This window comes from Vipera ursinii (assembly GCF_947247035.1).
Source record: "Vipera ursinii genome assembly, chromosome: 2".
Classification (NCBI taxonomy): domain Eukaryota; kingdom Metazoa; phylum Chordata; class Lepidosauria; order Squamata; family Viperidae; genus Vipera; species Vipera ursinii.
The window spans coordinates 131,198,871-131,217,224 of NC_139513.1; the positions used below are offsets into that span (position 1 = coordinate 131,198,871).

Consider the following 18,354-nt stretch of genomic DNA (forward strand, 5'->3'; position numbering starts at 1 on the left):
AATCTTTTTTTTTCATTCATTGTAGTGCTTGAGATGTTGCATAACATTTTAAGAATCAGAAAATGTATTCCAGAGCTCTGCTATTCAAGACTGAAGGATCCCCCCCCCTCCCTTCTTCTTTTTGGAATTGAGGCCAATAGAACAACAAAAGTGACAGAAGTGAATTGTCTGGTTTTAGGTTAGGGGTATCATGCCACCTGTGATATTTAATGCCTTAATATAAAGAACTTGACTTATCTGCAAGTTTAAAAAAAAGTACTTGCTTGTCTTAGCTATGTTAGGTATGCTATCTGATGATATTTTGCCGTGTAACAAAAGAATATTAGGATAAATAACCAAGCTTCCTCAAATTGTTATTTCAGATTGCTTTTCAATTCATGCATGGAATTTTGACTCAGGATAGCAATTTTGCCATCCTTAGATTGAAAGCAAAGACTTTTTATGTCCAAGCCAGTTAGGAAATATAAAAGAGGAAAATGTCCTCATTCCTTTATTTATGTTGAGAGGAGAGGGTATTGATCCATTTTGGTAAAATCAATCAGAAATCTTATAAATAATGTCCACTTTTTAACTATGATTTATAATAGGATTTAATGAATAAATATATTCTAGTCCTGAGTTTCCTGTCTATGGTTCACTGCTTTAAGATCTTCATATTGAAGTCACCCTATCTGATCCTTACTGTAATTTGCAGAAGAGGAAAGACATTAAAGTAAATGAACAATACACCATTCTTTTAAATCATCAGCAATTGCTTTTGCAAAATGCCAGGGTCTGAAGAAATCAAGAATGGGCAAAAACTAGTTCATTAACAAAGGTTTCATTAACAACACAGAAACCTATGTGGCAGTTGGGTTTGCTTGAGGGGATGAATAGCGATGGTGGTATTTGAAACCTGTAGTTACAGATGTTGCCAAGAATTCTAATAATGTTCCCCATGGAGTGTTTGTTTGTTTTATGTGATAATGGAAGGAATATGAATTTGAGTTCTATTATAAGTCATTTCAAGAAGTATCCATAAATGAAAGAGAATGATCTTGGACATTACAAATGGATTTCACTGGATTGAGGTAGAAGATAGACAGCTTCATGTTGCATGATACATCTTTGCTTAGCATAGCAATTACCATATTGGCTAGGGCTCATAAGAACTGTCATTCAAAATATTTGGAAGGATCCAGATGAGGAAAGGCTGATATGGAGCAATGATTTGTAAACCACAATGAGCCTTGAACTACACCATTCCACTTTTCTCTTCTTTCTAAGAGCCCAAGAGTGGCCCGTGGAAACATTTATTTAGGCTGTTAGTCATCTTAGATTTCCTCTGTTGTAACAACCCAAATTATTGCTAATATTAATCACAGCCTGAAGATGTTTTAATATGAGATTACTTTAAAAAATAACTGCTAATAGCTTGTTTGTACTATGGCAATATTTGAAAAGGTTTGCAGGCATATTTGCTTCTCTTGAGGGGATCAATTCTGCCTGGTTTCTGAATAGATGGAAGGCATTTTATACAATAGCATATGAATGTCTCTTTTCCAGGTTATGATTTTCATTTCATTTATAAAAAGGCAACATTTAAAATTACAAGGCACAGAATTGCTGATTTTATTTGCTAGCAATTTGGTATGGGTACTAGTAAGACAACAATTTAGATTTATAGAATGGATTACATATATATCCAAAGGTGAGGAAGACTTGTGTTAGAACTGCATCTCGGCGATACAGTATTTACCTCAGTTAATAAGTTAACAGATCATGTGCAATATTTAAAAATAAGAAAATAAATGGCTGTTTTCCAATATGACAAGAAGAAAAATAACTAAAAACTGAAGAACTCACCTATCTAGATTTTTATATTCTACAGCCTTTTCCATTTAGAAAAAATCAGACTCAACAGGAAGGTGGAACTAAGAGAATGCGAGCCAAAGATTCACTATCTCACAAGTTATTTTCGCATGTGTATCTAACCATGGAACACTCTTTTTTCCCACCCTGTCCCCATAGAGTGCCTTCATCTTGTTCCCAGCCCATGAATAACACTCATTGTTTCATGCACACCTTATTCTAACATTGTCCAAGGGTAGCCTCAAGTTATATGCAATCTACTATATCTTATTACCCATCAATTTGGATAGGAGTCAGGTGATCACAGTGACTTGAAATGGAGGCAGGAGAAGGGTTTAAATGGAAAAAAAATAAAAATCCTGCTAGTATCATGTTCTGCTGGCTCAGAATGGAAGGGGGTACACTCCAACCCAGTCAGGAAACACCCTTAGTCTAATAAATATTTGATGAAGGGGAATTAAAAAATAGCAAATAACCAGTCATTCAAGGCCTACTTGAATGATATCTTTATGGAGCAGAGAAAGTAACTTTGCTATTTCAAAGCTAAATCCCAGTAAAATTGAGCCTGCTCCTAGAAACAAGGATGTGATACTACATCCTTGGAACATTTAATTGTGTTTTTTTTCTCATGAGTGAAATATAAGTGACAAGATTGTGGGTTTTTTGTACAGCTAAGGCTCATTATAGGGATATAAAATATTGTTTTTTGTTTTAGCTTAAATATAGACCAATGAGTCCATGTGACCAAAAGGCACACTGGTCTGAAAGCAGACTTGCTTTCCTTGGTCTGATTCTTGATTGCAGAAAAGACCCAGATACCTAATTGTAAATTCATGATGTGCATCTGGATGTATATCCCTGGCAACATCCACTTGTGGAAGACGTCCAATTGCTATCAAGCTTTAGAACATAAATTTAAGTCTTGCTAGTTTTGACTAGGTCCACTAATCTATATTATTCATGCAATTTATAGGCTCCAAGCTGGCTTCTAGTGCTATAATTTGGGCACTTCAACCCTGTGTAGCCAAATGTTAACCAATTTAGCCAAGAGTTAATAGCCTTCTTTTTATCTATTAAATGGATGAATTCCTTTTGGTTCACTGGTTGTCTCTGTATTTTTCTTAAATGTCACAGAGTTGTTGGAGAAAGGATATTGTTTTTGATGGTCAGTGGAGGGCTTAACTCAGATAGTGTTGTTCATTTTGTGAAGCAAGCTTCCTCAACTCCAGCAGAGAATGTGTGTGCGTGGGAGAGAGTGCAAGAGGAGAGAACTACATGACAGAAATGGAGCATGCATGGAAAGAGCAGGTAGGTGATAGTCTAAGCTAACCGAGTTCGTTTTTCTGCTCTCTTTAGATTAGATTTTACTCAGCAGGGTGAACTGTTAATTAGAGCTACCCATGTCTGCAGCTGCAGGCCTGTCCTTCAGACCCTTGCACTGCCTTCTAAAATTTCATGAGGGACGTTGTCATACCTTGTTTCCTGAGCTCTAATATCAGAGTAGCGAGCTCTGATTTCAGGGGGGGGGGAGAAAGGAAAATTCATGTAATTTAATGATCTTTATTAGATTCTGAGTAAAAGAAGAGGGCATATTGGAGAGATCTTCTACCCGAGCTTTGACTTTTCCAGTGGCCCTGAAGAACATCTGATAGCTCCATCTTGATAAGAAGACCAGCTTGTAAAACTAAATGTTGTATTTGTAGTAAATAGGCATTTGGTATAATTTAATAGATTCAGTCTCTTCTCTTATTTTTCTTGTCATGGCCTAAATGAGGCTTCTGGAAATGGATATATACATCATGTATTTATTAATGCCCAGCTGTGATTTGAATGTTTGGACCTTTGACTGTTTGACATGCAACTCTCAGTGGCCCAACTTCACGAGCAGATGGCTGCAGAAAGGTGATACAGATTTGTGTGTGTGTGTGTGTGTGTGTGTTTTAAAATAACTCTTTTTAGCTTGGAGTAAGCTTATCTTATCCCTGAATGAATGTAAGGTGAAGAGGAACACATATATTTTACTCAGTTGTAATCTGCTGATTTCAGAGGCAATGTTTCGGTTTCATGATTGCAAAAGACAAAATATTTAGTATCATTTAATGATTCTGAAGATCATATTGTGAGCTTTCGCCTATGATTTTGAAACAAAAAGAAGCCTAGATATACTATGCCAGGTTGTTGTTTTAAGTTATTGTAAAACATTTTGATTTCTCAGCAATTAAAAACATGAGCACAGAATCATTCAAATGATTCCCTCTAAATCTGTTTTGCTTCTCAAATGAACATTTGAGTTAGCCTTAAACAACAACTCTATTTTTAATATTTACCCAATATTATTCAAATATCTATTTTATGTAAAGATTATTGCTATACTTATTTTAAGGCTACCCAAGCATAATTATGTTCCTTATTATCTTGCCATGATTATTTTAACACACAGTGTTGGTCTCAACAATATGTAAAAAAAAAACTAGAGAGTCCCTCTGCCCCCCTCCCCATTTATACTAAAAGATAAATATGAAGGCTTCCATACTAAAGTAATTTATAATGCTTTCAGAAGTAACCTCCTTGAAATGAAGAGTTTATCTTTATTTTTAAGGCCAAAATTACTCTTAGAACTGGCTTTATTTCCATAAAACATTTGCACATTTAGACTTGGTGATGAAATGGTATTTTGCTGTTTAGACAGAATGCAAGTTAAGTGTTAACTAGCCAAATGCTTCATAAAGAAGGCAGCAAAAACTAACTGAATTTGGAGGAGAGAGAAGAGAAGGACAGAAGGAAGTGGTATTTATTTATGTATTTATTTAATTTATATAGCTGTCCATCTCACATATGTCACTCTGGGTGGCTTATGTATGTGTTTATATGATGGAGTTTTTGGTTTTTTATTATTTTTATTTTATTTTTATTTTTTTAATTTTAATTCCATTTATATCCCGCCCTTCTCTGAAGACTCAGGGCGGCTTACAAGCTTAGCAGTAGCCTTCATTCTATGTATATGCCTGCTTATTAGGGCTTTCACACACACACCCCTAAGTGGCATTATTACAAAGTCAGCTTAATTGCCCCCAACAATCTGGGTCCTCATTTTACCTACCTCGGAAGGATGGAAGGCTGAATCAACTTTGAGCCTGGTGGGATGTGAACCTGCACTAATTGCAGGCAGCTGGTGTTACTTAAGGAGGCATTAGCCCACTGCTCCACCAAGGCTCTTATAAAATTATAAAATTTTATTAATTGTACATTTAAAAACAAAAGTGGACATGATTCAACTTCCCTGGCTACAACGCTATTATTGGTATTACCTTATGTTACAGAAAGAAAAAACAGAAACTTAAAATACATTCTATGTCAGGACAAAGTACAACAAACTGTACATATAGCATCTGTAAATTTTTTGGTAAACTGTCGTCCATGTTATATTCACATATCTTTCAGTTGTGTCCTGATATAGGTGCTAATAAGAAGTCCTTACTTTATCAACTAATCAAACAATAGTCATCTCAGCGATTCTCCTTATCTCTAACCAATCGTGCAAATTTTGCCAAATTTCATAATACTCTGTTTCAGTTTTATTTTTAATCTCTAGGGTTAACCTGTCCATTTTGGCGCAGGATAAAATTTTATCTATTATTTCTTCTTCAGTGGGGGTTTTCTTTCTTTTCCATTTTTGGGCATATGCCAATCTTGCTGTGGTTAAAATATGCAATAATAAATAGAAAGATGCTTTGCTGAGTTTATCATTAATAATCCCTTATAAGAAGGTTTCTGGTTTTAAATCAATTTTTTGTAGTAATATTTCTTCCAACCAATTTTTAATCTGTTGCCAAAAATTTTGCGCTTTTGAACATTCCCACCACATGTGATAGTAACTGCCTGGGAGCCTTCTGCATTTCCAGAACTTTGGTGAGATTTTTTTATCTATTTTTGCTAGCCTTGTAGGGGGAAGGTGCCATCTATAAAACATCTTGTACAGATTTTCCTTATAGGAGGTGGCTAGCGTTAACCTCCTGTTTCTATCCCATAGTAGTTGCCAATTATCTAGGTCAATACTGTAACCAAAATTTTTACTCCAGGTTAACATTGTTTCTTTTACCTGTTCTTCTAACAAATCTTGTTCTAATAGATATTGATATACCTTTTTATCATTTGGTCTTCTGTTCTCAGAAGGATTTTATCTAATTGTGTATGCTCTAATTTTATCCCGGGTTCTTTTTTGTCTTTTCTGTATCGTGATTGTATTTGTAAGTATGCCCACCATTCCAACTCTATACCGTCTTCTAATAGTCTTTTTCTTGTTTTCAGGTCTCCATTCTCGTCTAAGATATCTTTATATGTGATTACTCTTCCTAAATTTATGAATTTGAGGTGCATGAATATCTCTAATATGGATAGCCAATTGGGGATTTCTATATAATTAAATTTTGTAATTTTTATTCACACGTCTAATAGTGCCCGTCTAATATGATGATTATGGAAGTACTGATGAGCCTTATATTTTCTGTCCCACATTATAGCATGCCACCCTATTTGCATGTCATGACCTTCTAATGCTAGTAGTCTTCTGTTCTGTTCCCCCCTCCCAAGGTACAAACAGACAGACAAGCAAGCACGATTCACAAGGGTTAAGTCTTTATGCTGTAGTAATTGCTTTCTGATAAAGCCTTGGCAGCAAGATACCCACAGTCAGCCAAAAATAAATGAGATAACTGCCAAACAATTAATCCAAGTAACAATCCAAAAACAGAAGTGAATAAGCGTTGTCAAGAATCCAGACCAGAGTTTCAAAGACGTGACCAGAAGTTGTTAGAATTATTGTTCGTCACAAAGTTCTGAGAGCAGCCACACCCCCTTTTATACCTTGTGGGGTGTGGCTCAGTGACTCAGCTAATCCCTGGCCCTCCTACTCTTCCTACGCTGCTGTAAACGCTTGGCCCTGCATCTTTCTTGGGGGTCTAGCCATGATTCATTTTTGCTAGCCTGTATCTGCTGCAGCTGCTCGGGCTCCGTCCCACCCTGGCTAATTACAGACTGCTCCTGTCGGCCTTCAGATGGAGATGGAGGCCTTGCCAGAGAGGAGGGCCCTGGAGAGGGAGGCCTTGCCAGAAGGGAGGGCCCCAGAGAGGGAAGCCCCACCAGTTCCTCCCCATCATCCTCAGAGTCCTCTTCCTCGGGTAGGACAGGCTCGGGGGTCGGGGCCACGACATCTTCTGTTCCTTAAGTGTATCCAATCCTTTATCCATACCGATGTTGCTGCTTGATAATATTTTTCCCAATTCGGAAGGCCGAGCCCTCCTCTTTTCTTTGCATCCTGTAATAATTTTAATTTAATTCTCGGTTTTCTACCTTGCCAGATAAATTTGAATGTAATTCTGTTTAAATTTTCAAAAAAATCCTAACCTAATTTAATTGGTACACATTGGAATAAAAAGAGTAATTTGGGAAGTATATTCATCTTGATTGTCACTATTCTCCCCATAAAGGAGAGCTGCAAGTTTTTCCATCTGTCTAAGTCTGCTGTAATTTGATCTATTAATTTGTCATAATTTTCTCTTTTGAGTGTAATACATCTTGCCGACAGTTGGATCTCCAAGTACCTTACTCTTTTAGATGTCTGGATATTAATTTTTTCTACTAATTCAGTTTCTTGTAAATTGGACATATTTTTAACTAACATTTTATTTTTTCTTTATTAATCTTCAATTCTGCAACATCTCCATAATTTTCCAGCACCTGTAATAATCTTGTTCCAGATTCTAAGGGGTCTTCCAAAATTAAAACTAAATCGTCTGCATAAGCCTGTAATTTAAATTTCTCTTTTCTGATTTCTAATCCTTTAATCACCTTATCTTTTTGGATTATTCTTGTGAGTGCTTCTAAAGAAAGAATAAATAATAGAGGAGATAGTGGGCAGCCTTGTCTCATGCCTTTTTGTATTTGAATGCTATTTGTTAATTCTCCATTTGTGATTACTTTTGCTTCTTGTTTGGAATAGATTGCTTTAAACATATTTATAAATTTTCCCCCTAATTCCATCTGTTTGAGTTGAGTCAACATAAAATTCCATTTGACATTATCAAACGCTTTCTGAGCATCAACAAAAATCAATGCCATTTGTTTTTCGCTGTGTAATTCATAATATTCTAAAATGTCTAGTATGATCCTGACATTATGTCTAATTTGTCTTTTAGGCAAGAAGCCGTTTTGGTCAGTATGGATAAATTCAGTTAAATATCTTTTTAATCTTTCTGCCATTATAGTCATGAAAATCTTATAATCAGTGTTCAGGTCAAATCAGAGTTTTCTTTAGGAATTAGTGAGATGATTGCTTCTTTCCATGAGTTTGGGGTTTTTGCTATGTTTATTACTTTTTTGTTTTATAATTGCTTCTATAATTTCCTGGACTGTTATATCTTTATTTAATATATTTTGAAATTCTTCTGGAACCTTCGGTAAGTCTGCTTTCATAACATATTGTGATATTCTTTCCTCAGTAATCTTTTCATCCTCTTTATAAAGATACCATATCCCCTGCTTGATTACATAATTTATTAATCCATCTTTTATCTTTTTGTTTTTTCAATGTATAGGCCAACCATCTCCCGGGTTTATTTGCCTGTTCAAAAAAAAATGTCTAATGCTTTTTATTTTTTGTGCCATTTCTCCCTTTTTTATAACATTCAATTTATGCTTATTTAAATCTAGCTGTTGTTTTAGATCTCTACATTGTGGGTTTTTTTGTAGTTCTAATTCTAATTTTTTGTGTTCTTCCTCTAAACTTTTTCAATATTGCCTTTTCTTTTTATATTCATTGGCCATGTACACAATTGCAGTTCCTCTCATAACAGCCTTGGCCGTGTCCCATAAATTTTGAGTGCTAGTCTCCTCTTTCTTATTTGTCTGGAAGAATGTCCGCATTTGTTCCTCCATCTAATGCTTAAATTCTGTTTGGTTTAGGATTGCTTTTTTTAGAGTCCACCTCCTTGTTGTTGTCTTCTGTTCTTTCCATTTAATTATAATGGGATTATGGTCTGCCCAAGTAGTAATGTCTATTACTATGTCATCAATATCTGACTTTAATTCTTTCATTGTCCAGACCATATCAATTCTGGGCCACGATTGATGCCGCCCTGAATAGTATGCAAACTGCTTTTCATTCAGTTTTCTCTCCCTCCAACTATCTTGAATATTTAATTCTTCTGCCATTTTAAAAAAAGTACCGGGTAATATTCTCCTGGTTCGTTTCCTTACTTCCTCACTCTTATAATCTAATTCTCTGTCTATAATTGCATTAAAATTGCCAATTATACAAATGTTCTCATATTCCATATCAGAAATAACCTTTTGCAGTTTCTTATAAAATTGTCTTTGTTTTTCATTAGGGGCATAAATTCCTACCAGGGCGACCTAACAATCAGTATTCTACCTTCCTCATCTCAATAGATTTGTCTTGCTGGGATTCTTTCTTTAACATATATCACAATTCCTCCTTTCTTCTGCTGTGAAAGTGATACAAATTTGATTCCTAACTTAGAATAGTTTAGTAGATCCTGATCTTGAGTCTTTATATGTGTTTCTTGTAGAATTGTTATATCTACGTTTTTCTTACTGAGCTTATTCAAAATTATATTTCTCTTAGCTGGGGAGTTTAGTCCATTTACATTTAATGATAATACTGTTAATATTTCTACATTACTGCCTCTGTTTTGATCTTGTCGCTCTTGTTGGTCTATCTTCCTTGAGTTCTTTGTGTCTACTTTCATCATCATTGTCTTAGTTCATTCTCATTTTTTCTCTTCTCTCCATTTCCCGTTCTTTGCCTTGTGATTCTCGTGTCTTTTTATTATATCTTTCTGTATTGTTCTCTTCTCTTAACTTTCTTTCTTCTAATTCATCTTCATTGCCTAGGTGCTGCTGGAAAAACTCTTCTGCTTTGTCAATCGAATCTAACCTATATCTGCTTTCTTGCCAGGTCACCAGAATCCCTTTTGGCATCAGCCACCTAAAATTGATGTTTTGTCTTATTAATTTTGATGTAATATGTTGGTAGGGCCTTCTCAGGTCTCTTACCCTCCTAGGGACTTGTTTGAGGACAGTTAGTTGTTTACCTCTTTATTCTATTGGGTCGTCCCTTATTCTGTGCAAAATCTCATCCCTAATTGACTTCTTCACAAATCTGATATGTACCTCCTTGGGTACGTAAGTTATTTCTTCTCACGTAGTTTGTGTGGATTCTGTATATTTCATCAATCTCATTTGCCATCTCTTGTTTCCCTGTCCCTAGGGCCCTTGCTAGCAAGTCCGTCATCATTTCTGGGAGGTCCTCCCCCTTCCCTTCTTTCACGGTTTGGAAACATAGGTAATGGTCTGCTTTCTGAGTTTCAAACAGGATGACGGTTTTTTCTAACTCTTTGTTTGCTTGCAAGAGTTTTTCATTCATTTCATCTACTCTTCTTTCCTCTTTATTCATTCTGCCCCCCATTTCTAATAATTTCTGTTCATTTTTCAATATTTGTTGTTGGAAACATTCAAATTTTCCATCCATTGCTCCCATCTTTTCTTTACATTCTCCAGTATCATTCCTTATTTCACCTATTTCTTTTTTTAGATCCTCATGATTTCTCAGCATAACCTCTTGCATGGATTGTAGCATTGCTTGTAGGTCTTTAAGTGAGCCTGCTCTCTCCCATGGCATCATCTCTTCTATGGATCTTTGCCCTGCTGGGCTTAATTCTGCCGATGAGGCTTGGGTCATCTGCCTTCTTCCAGTCCCAACTCTTGTTAGATTTGGGATTCTTGTCATCTTTCTAAATGACATCAACCAACCCTCCCACTTATACACGATCTTTGTCTTTCCCTCCACCACACCTGGAGAATTTATTATTCTTCCAAGGTTATAATCACTAGTGCCTTATATCTTCACAATGCTATATTTTGTTGCTAACACAATATGAAACCTATTACACTAACACTTCTAAAACACAATAATCAATATTAATCAATTTCAAGTGTTTATATTCCATACAGTCCTAATTTATCTATATAAAAAGATGTAACAATAATATAACCATTAAATTACCTCAATATTGTAACCAGTATTCAGTTCTTTAGCAATAAAGACCAGGTTTTACAGTCAATTCAGTTATAAATATTATTATATTCAACAAGGAGACAAGTAAATAAATTTTCTCACCCTCCTTGAGCATTCAAGCTTTTGTTCCTAGTTAGCCTCCTCCAATTCAATCATACAATAGGTTATGTTCAGTTAATTCTTATTGGTCTAAACTCTCACATCAATTACAATTTATCCCTTTTGTTTTAGAAACTTTTTGAAGCAATTAATTCACTTCTTATGTTATGAGTATCACTCTTCCCTCATTTAATGCTAATTGGTCATCAGTTCTTATTCAAGATGTCTGCTCTCAGTTCAGTCCGCACTGTCACTCTTCAAGTTTATTTTGTTTTTTGTTAAACTTCTTCTTGGCGTTGCTGCAAGAGCCAGAAAGAGAAACCACCCTTGGTCACCAGTCCTTGCAGCCTGTGAGTCTGTTACTTTAAGGTCATCTCTTTCCCCCCACCCCTCTCCTTTTCTCCGCTATCTGACAGGGAAATGATGGAGTTGTTAATAATCTAGTACTTTACTAAAATGTAAGTCAATTCTCCTCTGTCTCTAATATTCCAAATATATTCAGTTTTGCTGCATGTTGCATCAGATCTTTTCCACCAGACTTAGAGAGAAGACTCTAGCTTCAGATGAAGAAGTCTGATGCCATTTTAATTGTCAGTCCTTCCCAATTCAGAAACATTATATAGACTGAAACATACATAGGGCAAGGATTGGGAAGGGAGTGGATCCTTGAAGGGTTGTTGATCCACCAGATTTACGTATTTGTTTACTTTTATAAGGTTTATAAGGCTTGCCCAACTCCACCAGTGTAATTGTGGGCAGCTTAGACCCCACCCAATTCTTTCCCATGCTTTCAAATTGAGACAATATTTAATATTGTTCCTCCTTGGGCTAGAGGAACATCAAAGTTTGTAAATGAAATATGCTTCTCATTCAAGCTCCCTCAAGATTAATGTTAGAACAACAGCAAAGAACTCCCAATCTGTAGCTTTGTTTTGCAAGCTTTGGAGTAAGACTGTTGCCCATGGGCAGCGCTGCTGCCTCTCCATTGCTGGAAGCCAATGTACCATCACTTCAGCCATAATCTCATGCAATGTTTTGTCAATTCAAAGGGAAACATATTTACTCTGTTTATTTGTTAGATTTATATCCTCTCTTTTTACTCTATCAAGAGGGTAGGCAGTATGGACCAAATTTCCTTAAACCTCAGATTGCTCACCTCTGTATTAGTACTAAAGTGCCAAATTCAGTCCAAAACGTACACATAGTGTAAGACAACATTAGGAATGCTTTGATTTATGGCTATCATGGTTTTTTTTTTAAAAAGATCTTGGCATGGATATTTTGAGGCAACTATTCTTTCTGTCTCTCAGCTCTCTGGATTCCACTTTAAGAAGCAGCTGAGATAGATACAGGTTGTTTTGACAGTTTGTTTGTCAAGACATAATGAGCAAATCTATAGAACGTACAGAATACAGACAACCAATCTGCACCTGTGTTTCCTGGCCCGTAATTAGATACATGAGTGAACAAATATCTGCCCCGTCCCCAGTAATATACACTGTTTTTTTTAAAGAGAAAAACCTAAAATTAAACAAATGAAATAATTTTTATCTTACTGGCACTATCAAACCACAATTTTCTTCAGAGTTTGAAATGCCTGCCAAAAGTAAGAATGTGTAAGTAAGAAATCCATAGCGACTGGAGTTTTTCCAAGGTAGCAAAGAAATGTAAGATTTCCTTCCTTCCTTCCTTCCTTCCTTCCTTCCTTCCTTCCTTCCTTCCTTCCTTCCTCCATCCCTCCTGCTCCAGCTCCTGCTCCTCCTGCTCCTCCTCCTCCTCAATTCTTTTTTTCTTCATCAATTGCATGAATCAAAATGTGACTTTCAGGACTCAAAGGTATTGTAGAGAGTGGACCACAGTCTAGAAATTAAAGGGCAGAGGGTAGAAATTAAAAACAGAAAGTGCTTTTGCCATCATGTCTTCAGGTACATAAGTTGAGCTGTTATTTATTAAGGCAGGAGCCTCTGCTCTCCTCTGCACATATCCTCAATGTGAAACTGTACCAGAGAGGAAACTTTATCTAGGGGGGGATCTAGCCATTTTGAGCACATTGCCTCTCCCCTTCTTTCTCCCTCCTTCCTGAGAAGGCAAAACCTTCAGGAGGAGGTAAAAAAAAGGAAGAGAGGGAATCCGGGAAGGTCACCTTACAGCGCCCTGGGAGGGTAACCAACCCCATACTAAGGTCTGGGTTGATCTCTCCAGGGTCATTACTGCAAAAGCCTGTGAAAGGTTAGGAAGGAAAAAGCTTTTCGGAAGTCTTTGCCCACTAATTGATTGAGAGGTACGGAAGGAAGTATGTATCCAAAAAAGAAAAAGAAAAGAAAAAAAAGGAGAGAAAACAGGGAGCAAATGAGCCCCCTGCCATTTCGCCCCCCCCCCTTCGCTCTCTGATATTAATAAGCTTGTAACTTTACCTGTAACGGGGCAGAAGGGAAATCAAATCCAACAGGCCCAGGGTTTTTCTTTCATTCTAATGACAAAGCTGAAAGACGTTTCTCCCTTTGGTATAAAAATGAAATGTGAATTTTGCAACAACTATGAAAGATGAAATGAACCCCAGAGATACAGACTTTCTCAGGCAGCCTCCATAGCATCAGCTGGTCAGCTATGGCTTGCACAATAACCTAAGGAAATGATAGTTTCATGAAATTTCATCTTTCTACTGAGCTTAGAGTGATAAAAGAGTCTTTAAAATATGTTATTTTTTTCCACAATAACTGAGGTATCCTGAGGTACATCTGCATTAATTATTAATGTATTAGTTATCCTTATAATTTTTGCTGACTGAATGTTGGCTTGTTCCTTACCTGAATATTTGTCTTAGATAAAACTGCTCATAGTCTGGGGTCTGGCATTATATGTAGAACACAGTTTCCTTTCCAAGCTGTTTTGGTGATCGATGTTTCTGAGGTTATCTATGTACCAAACTTTTTTTCTTTCTTCTTCTTTTAAATAGAATATTTAACAAATGTGAATAAACATAGTATTTTACTTTACATTGCTAGCAGTGTGATAAAAAACAAATATTACTAAAAAAAGAACATTTAGGTAATCAAACGCTTCATGAAGAATCATAGAAATATTTATCTTTTTAAATATAGAATAAAGTCATTCTAATACATGTGGTTGTCAGGTTTTGGACCATAAAGATATCTTCCTGTCACTCCTGAAGATCAGTTCTTTCAGAATTCCCTGATGGAGGGAAGACCGAAGACATATTGCAGACTGAGCAGGGGAGGGCCAAGTGGCAACCATCCAACTTTATACTCTTCTAGTTAACACTCAGAGGCATTTCTTTCAGAAAAGACTTTAATCTGTTCTCTGTTGTCTAAGAGGACAGATGTAGAATAGAGTCTTATATTTCGGAAAGGTAGATAAAAGGTGAATGTTAGAAAAACCTTCTTAGAAATGAGCTAAATGGTAAAACCAGGTAGCAGGATGACAGAACGACAGACTAACATAGACAGAAGGGACCTCTGAGGTCTTCTAAGCCAAACCCCTGTTCAAGCAGGAGATCCTGCTTGATTACTGCTAAGCTTGTAAGCCGCCCTGAGTCTTCGGAGAAGGGCGGGATATAAATGGAATTAAAATAAAAAAATAAAAAATAAATCCTATACCATTCTGGAAAACTGGCTTCTTAAAAACTTCCAGAGATAGAGAAGCTTCTCTCCAGTCAGTGTGCTCAAGAGAAGGATGGATAGTTTCCTCCTTTAAATTTCTCGGAGTCTGCCTCTGTGAAGATCTTACCTGGAAAGTTAATACAACCCAGGTGGCCAGAAAGGCCCAACAGAGACTCCATTTCCTCAGGGTCTTGCGGAAGAACAGGGTAGAACAACGGCTAATGACCCTCTTTTACCGGTCTACTATAGAGAGCGTCCTCTCGTACTGTATTGTGGTGTGGTATGCTGGTCTGACAGCTGCAGATAGGAAAGTATTACAGAGGGTGGTCAGCACAGCACAAGACATTGTGGGCTGTCCCCTGACACCACTGGATGACATTGCCAGGGCTCACTACCTTGAAAGAGTGAGGAAAATTCTCAGGGACAACTCACACCCTGGTCGGTATCTCTTTACTCTCCTACCATTGGGTAGGAGATATAAGAGTATAGCCAGCCATACCAACAGGCTGAAGAACAGCTTTTATCAATGGGCTGTTAGGATCTTGAATGGGAAATAATTTCATAAATTTTATGTACGATTGACTTGCGAGGCTGGTGTGTTGTGCAATTACCTCACATGGTGTAATAAGATGGAGGGTTTGTTGTCACTGTCAGTTGTTGGGGGGGGGCACGAAGGGAGGCTCAGCCAATCTCAATGTATACATGGTTGTACTTTGACAATAAAGGTTCATTCAATCTGGGAAGCTTTTATTTGGATTTCTGCACTGAGCATGAGGTTGGACTTGAAGGTCTAAATGACTCCTTACAATGCTATGATTCTACTTAAAATAATAAATCTGAATGCTTGGCTGAATATCTATGCCCAAACATAGTCTTAAAATAAAACGGTGACATTCCAAGCCACTGTACCCCAAAGATTTATCACTTATATTTAATATATGCTGCCTCTAGTGTTGCAAGATAGAGGAAAATTCTCTCTCAGACTTTTCAGTGTAATCACTAACACCTAGAGCAGTGATGGGATTCAAATATGTGAACAACTGGTTCTCTGTGTGGATGCCGCTTCCGGAAGTCCATTCTGGACCTGGGCAACAAAAAAATTAGCTACCAGTTCTGCTGAAGTTGTGTGAACTGGCTGAATCCCACCACTAATCTAGAGTGAAAACACATCAGAAACCAGTGCTGTTGATGTAAAATCATGTTTATACACTATTAAGGGGTCATGTAGAGAATATTAGAATTTGCAGCAGAGCCACCTTTTTGACACTAAAATGCATCAAGTTGTTGCATGGGTTATTATTATTTTTTTAATCTCCCAATTTTAAGGTGATAAAATGACAAAACAACTAACTGCCTCCTTTAAGCAAGTGGGAAGACATCCACTCTCAGGATGTCACATTATTCACCCCTTGTGATCATGGATTGAATCCCAAGCAGTTTAATCCATAAGTAAAGTCAAAGATTGCTGATCCTTATATTCTGCCTATATCTTCACTATGTAGAAACAGAAAAGAATTGTGTTCTGCTATCAGAGCAGCAGCAAAACAAACAGGACAAATCTTCCTTGTCTAACCCAGAAAATGCCCTCCATTGATTAGAATATAATCCATTTGGATTAAAGTATAATCCATTTAGTGTCTGCCTGCTTAGAGGGCATGCAAAACAGCTAATAAAACATATATCAAAACTTTGATTAGAAGCCATTGAAGTCGTTATTAACTGGTTCAAACTGAGAAACACTGGTTAAAAAGGAAGCCCTTTCCTAAAAACAACAGGAGAAGCAGTTGGTTTGTAGCTTGGGAGTAAAACATAGTTAGAATAAAGTACTAAGGAGGCAGTCTGACGAGTCAAATGTCATCTCATAGAGCACCATCACTGCAGTTATTGCATTTTCAGAAATCAGGAGAGCATCTTAGTGCATCTCCACTTGCTCTTTTATCAGGTCTGTTTTAAACAATTTAAATCACTTTAGCTGTGCATTTCATTTGTGGGTTTCATCCCACCAAGTTTTGGTAATGACAACAATATCATACCTGCCCTCATGTACTTGGATTTCAAGTTTACCATGTACGTTTCACATACTTTGTGTGTCAGTGTGATAGGCATTTGAGTCCTTTTTGACTGACCCTGTGTTTGTTTTCTACATAACCTGTTATGTGGCTGTTATGCAACTTGAAGACCACATGTGATTTCATTCACTGAAAAATGAGTTGGCCAAGTTACTCTGTGTCTGTGTATTCACAAGTTGGGGTATGCATCTGTGAGGCAGCCCCAGATTCTGATTATCAACTGTTGGCTTTCCCACTGTGATGAAGAGCTCAGGAAAATGCTGGTATTTAGTTCTGATCTTGCATTCTAAAGGGCCTTGCAGGGAGCTGGCAATAAATGAAGGAGAAAGTGGAGAGCTGGTGGGAAGACCTAAGTAAACCTTGGTAAAGAGTGTCATGAGGAGGTTAGAAAAATAAATAGATGTCAGATTTCTGTGAACAGAAATTTCAGAGTTGATGCTGTAGTTCTCATTCTTGAGATGTCTCTTTTGAAAACTGCTGAAAGTTTCAGATCATTTGCTATTAGAAGAAATCTGAGTGCTGGCCTTAGTAAAAAAAATAATGATAAGGTAATAGTAATTAAAATTACAGGAGCAGGTAGCAATGACAAAAAATTAAAAGAAAATGTATAGTGCTCAGAATATCAAAAGGTTTGCAAAAAGGAAAAAAATAATAATAATTAAGGGATGAATTCTTAAGTATGACTTCTAGAAAAACCTTATGAAATGGGATAGTGATAGGACTTCTCATTTCAGTTTTATATGAAAATTTTATTTCAACTTGTAATGGAGATAGAAAAAGCTTAAATTTCTATGGCTACTGGCACTTTGCCTAATACATACTGATATTTTCCCCTTAATGAAAATAGATTTCAACTCTTCTATTCTCCTCAACCTCCCAATATCTAATATAAAAAGCATGCTATAAATAGTGCAGTATCTAATATAAAAAGCATGCTATAAATATGTAGGAGATTATTCTTGTCAGATAGATTCTATTCACCTTGCTGTATAATTGCTTCATTAGTTTCCTGCTAGGATTCTAAAAGTATATTACATACTTTGCTTGTCTCTAATGAAGGACACTTACAACCACAATTAAATCTCACAGTGTTTAGTGTCTGGAGAAACCTCTGCATATTGCTAGATGCCCTAATTCCTTGTCATTGCTGAACACATTCTAAATTGCAGGTGCAAAACTAGGGCACCAGAGCTTTTCAGAAACAATGGCCCCTAAAGCAGCGGCCTCCAACCTTTTGGGCATCAGGGACCAGTTCCATGGAGAGAAGTTTTTCCATGGACTGTAGGGGGTGTGTTTTCATGTGCTGCCTGCATCCCACTTTTTGTGGCATGCCGCAGACCGGTGCCAGTCCATGGACTGGGGGTTGGGGATCCCTGCTCTAAAGTATCTTCAAAAGTTGATTGGGTATTGTAATATTCAATGTCTTGTAAGGAAAAAATTGTTAAGTAATGTGGATCATATTAAATGGATTTAATCAATGTAATTATATTAGCCAAAATTTTGTTTTAACTCAATTTTGGTTCTGGCCTTACTTTACTATCACCAGCCAAACGTTGTGTATTCCTGTTATAATGGCAGAAATACATATTTTTCCTTTTCACAGATGAACATCCACTTAGAG

General features: G+C 36.7%; 1 long non-coding RNA gene across 3 annotated transcripts in view; it reads left to right on the top strand.

Annotated features, from left to right (window-relative positions):
• LOC310633611 overlaps positions 1-18,354 on the top strand; it is an 87,975-nt gene that overhangs the window by 1,525 nt on the left and 68,096 nt on the right. Inside the window, exon 1 of one of the 3 annotated variants that reach the window (XR_014491038.1) lies at positions 3,055-3,159. The exons of the other annotated variants lie outside the window; for them this stretch is intronic. This is a non-coding gene — a long non-coding RNA (uncharacterized lncRNA). Of the gene's footprint in view, positions 1-3,054; positions 3,160-18,354 lie in introns of those variants that run through there. 3 annotated transcript variants of the gene reach the window in all.